Here is a 4,561-nt window from a genome sequence, read left to right on the forward strand (position 1 = left end):
TAAGGTATGCCGCCAGGTCCCCTCCTCTCTCCCGAAACTGTCGGGCTCTCGGTCCATGGGGGGGGGGATTGACACCAAAATCACTGTCAGTCATTTTGGTGTCATTTAATCCCTCCAATGGTGTCACCCGAGTGCGGGCGGCTCACCTGATCCTCAGTCCCGCTTGGGGCTGCAAAACCGGCCCCCCCAGCCTCTTCAACCCCAGGATCCGGCAGTCTGAGGATCGCTGATGTCATCACATCTTATGCAGGTCCCCTGACTTGCATTAGGAACATACCACAGCTGAGGGGGAGGGAGGTGAGACCTGACTGCCATAAGACCGAGGATCAGGTAAGTAATACAGCTTTATGGGCTATGGGCTGCATTAGTGGGGGTAGCCCCACTGCAAGAGTTTTTCAGTGCTTTAAGAGATTTCAAAGAAAGTATTTTTTTTATTTAAATTTATTTTAACCCTTTAGTGAATGGGTAGGGGGTACAGGTATCCCTTACCCATTCACAAAGGGGGGAGGGGGCGCACCTGGGTGTACCCTGATGTGAATAAGCCCTACTGCCCGCACCCCCACAACCAACACCCCAGGGCTTGTGGGGAAGAAGCCCTTGTCCCCATTGGCACGGGGACAAAGTGCTCTTCCAGGGGCGACCCTGGAAAAGCACCCTCCCAGTGCCGAGGGCATGTGGCTTGATATTGCGGGGGGTCCTTCCCCCTTTTCCGGCCCTGCCAGGCCTGTGCTCGGATCAAGGCTCTGGTATGGAATTTTAGGGGGGACCCCAGGTTTTTTTACCCCCATTTTTTGGGGTGGGGTTCCGCCTTAAAATTCCTACCAGACCTCGAGGGCCTGGTTTGACTTTGAGGGGGAACCCTACACATTTTTCTTTTTTTTATAAGAAAAACAGTATTGAGATATCGGGGGTTTCTCACAGGTCCAGGCCCTCCTCTCCTGCCCCAAGTCACCTCATTATGAGCTGAAGACTGGATAAGTCAATGGTGATATAGACCGTAGAGTAAATGATAACTGATGACAGCAAACATGCATTCCCCCGAGGACGCTGGTTCCCGGCAGGCTATTGTGATTACAGGATATGTTTGCACTATGAAAAAAGCCACATTCATTAAAGAACAACTCCGGGCAAATAAAGAAAAAACAACAACTTACCCTTGAAGTGCCACCCCACACTACAAGGGTTAAGTGCTCACCTTGTCTAGGGGAGCTGAATAAAGCGGTTCTAGTCACCTGATCCTGTCAGCGTTCACCTCTTTCCCCTCTGCTCCGGCTACGGAATATACCTCAGCAGCCTCATGTCTAATCTAAGTCAATGGACCTGCATGAGACATGATGACGTCAGTTGTCCTTAAGGCCCCATTCACACCAGGGGGCAGATGCGTTTCAGCGCTGTTTCCGCGCAATTTTTAAAAGGCCGGTTTGGGGCATTTTTAATCAAGTTTCAGTGCTGAAATGCAATTAAAGACACACCGAAACGCCCATTCAAATTGGTATCTGCAGTCTCTGATCATCTCCTGTACTATGTCTGCAGTCTCTGACCATCTCCTATACTATGTCTGCAGTCTCTGATCATCTCCTGTACTATGTCTGCAGTCTCTGACCATCTCCTGTACTATGTCTGCAGTCTCTGATCATCTCCTATACTATGTCTGCAGTCTCTGATCATCTCCTGTACTATGTCTGCAGTCTCTGATCATCTCCTGTACTATGTCTGCAGTCTCTGACCAACTCCTGTACTATGTCTGCAGTCTCTGACCAACTCCTGTACTATGTCTGCAGTCTCTGACCACCTCCTGTACTATGTCTGCAGCTCTTGGATCATCTCCTATGGTACCCCTGAATTGGGGGACCTAAGGCATGGAATAAAAAAAAAAAAAAAAAAAAAAAAAAAAAAAAAAAAAAAAAAAAAAAAAAAAAAAAAAAAAAAAAAAAAAAAAAAAAAAAAAAAAAAAAAAAAAAAAAAAAGTCCAATGGGAGTGCTAAAGTAGTAAGAGTCACTTTTTGCCCGAAATTGCTGATTTGACCAAAACCCGACCAGGAGGTGATTTATAAAGCAAGACAGTGATAGGAGTAACCATCCCCTGACCTGTAAGCCCCAAAGGAAACTCTGGTACATCTGGAAACAGAACTATTACAGTACCTCCATTACATTTTCTAATGCAACAGGTATTATAGTTCCCCCATGAAATCATGCAATGCCCCAGGTATTATAGTTCCCCCATGAAATCATGCAATGCCCCAGGTATTATAGTTCCCCCATGAAATCATGCAATGCCCCAGGTATTATGGTTCCCCCATTTAATCCAGCAATGCCCCAGGTATTATAGTTCCCCCATGAAATTATGCAATGCCCCAGGTATTATAGTACCCCCATTCAATCCAGCAATGCCCCAGGTACTTAGTACCTGCCCCAGGTATTATAGGATCCCTATTAAATTATTCAGGTATTATATTACCCCTTTTAAATCTTGAAATGCCACAGGTATTCTAGTACCTCTATTAAACCCTACAATGCCACAGGTACTACAGTCCCTTTACTAAATGCTGCGATATTACACATATCACAGCACCCATTTATATCAGCTTGATCGTGTCAGCCATATCAAATCCTGTAGCGCCACAAGGTAAAACCGTTCTGAAATATTTCTGTACCACAGGCACTATAATACCCCCTTTTAAATGCTTCAGTTATTATCGTACTCCTAATAAAATCCTGCATTGCCCCAGGTATTATAGTACTTGAATTAAATCCTGCATTGCCCCAGGTATTATAGTACTTGTATTAAATCCTGCATTGCCCCAGGTATTATAGTACTTGTATTAAATCCTGCATTGCCCCAGGTATTATAGTACTTGTATTAAATCCTGCATTGCCCCAGGTATTATAGTACTTGTATTAAATTGTGCGATGTCACAGGTATTTTATTACCTCCATTAAATCCTCCTATACTGCAGCATTATGATACATACATAAAATCATTTCATGCCACGAGCTCCAGTAATAACAGACACTATTACTTCAGTGATGCTTAGCCATTCAGTGCAACAAGTATTAATACTGCCTCATGTAATAACACTGCCACTAGGAAGCTTTCTCTGTTTAGTTCTGCAATGCTACAGGTATTAACACTAAAGTCACCATTAACGATCATTACAATGCCACAGGTATTACTGGACAGCTTGCATGTCACCCCCACCAATGCCACAGGTATTAATACTTCCTACTAAGTAGCCGTTATCAAGCCTTCCCATGCCACAGGTGCTAACGCTGCTACCAGACGGTCTAACGATGAGTTTGGGCTTGGTTATGAACCCAGTTCACCGTAGTATACACCACTGCAATGCCACAGGTCTTATATTACCATCCTATGTCACCTCTGTTAATTCTGGCAGTGGCATTCATATCAACCTGGATACTAATAAGCTACCCCCGTTAACCCTTTCCCTGACCACCATGTTAATGCACCTGTGACCATACCCCCTACACCGCCACAGGTACTTCAGTGATATTTTTATTTCTTAAGTTACAACTATTAACACTGCAGTGCTGCAAGTACAAGTCATATTGATCTAATTGAACTATATTGGTTTTGTCCCTGCAACCAAGACCTCACTGTACCCCTGGAATGCCACAGGTATTATCCCGGCTACTAAGACCTCACTGTACCCCTGCAATGCCCAGGTATTATCCCTGCTACTAAGACCACACTGCACCCCTGGAATGCCACAGGAGAAATGCCACAGGAATCTGCACTACTGCTACCAAGTTACCATGATGTATCCCAGTTATGCCGCCGAATGATACAACTGCTACATTTGTTACATATTGTAGTGCCACAGGTCCCACGTCCATTGCCGCTGGTATCCATGCTTACTGAGTCATTACCTTACTCCGCTGCATGTGAATCATTGCTACGAACAATCTCTGCAATAATTAAAGAGCTGAGCCTCCGCTATTAACCCCTGCAGTAACCAAACTGCCTTTAATTGCCACAGGTGCCCTTCTAATTACCCTCTTCTACCTCCTAGATACCTAAACTCCCAACATTAACCCTTCGCCTCCCCACGTGTACTCAGAATGCCAAGCCCGAGCTTCCGCCCAATAACCCAAAAAATCCTCATGGTGCTGTTACTATGCGAATAGCCTTAACCGTTTCAGTTCCACAGATTCCCCCTTTACTGACTGCTCTGTCTGTGACCCTCCCTGAAACAAGGTTCAGTTCACACATATGCTGCATCACCATTAACCCCAAAAAAGCTGCGTCTACATTAACCATTGTAATGCCGCACAGGAGCCCGTGCAGCACGGTTGTCAATATGATTGTATACAATGTATGCCAACCGTTTGCAATGGACTGCGGCAAGACCGGCGTCTACGTTTAATTGCAGGGTTAATGGAAACGATTGGCGTTAAAAGGCTAGCGAGCCACAAGCGATTTAATTTATATTCGCAGAAGTCTCAAGATGCTGGCTTCCTCTGATCAGCTATAGCTCATGCTTCGCCTTACATCATGCCGCTGGTGCGCCCCTCCGCCCACACACAGCATGCACATCCAGAA

At 45.4% G+C, this 4,561-nt stretch overlaps 1 protein-coding gene across 1 annotated transcript in view; it reads right to left on the reverse strand.

The window, feature by feature from the left end:
* DCTN1 (dynactin subunit 1) overlaps nt 1-4,561 on the reverse strand; it is a 133,549-nt gene that overhangs the window by 128,749 nt on the left and 239 nt on the right. The gene's annotated exons all lie outside the window — the stretch shown is intronic.

This window comes from Nanorana parkeri, unplaced genomic scaffold (assembly GCF_000935625.1).
Source record: "Nanorana parkeri isolate BGI_ZX_2015 unplaced genomic scaffold, ASM93562v1 scaffold1200, whole genome shotgun sequence".
Classification (NCBI taxonomy): domain Eukaryota; kingdom Metazoa; phylum Chordata; class Amphibia; order Anura; family Dicroglossidae; genus Nanorana; species Nanorana parkeri.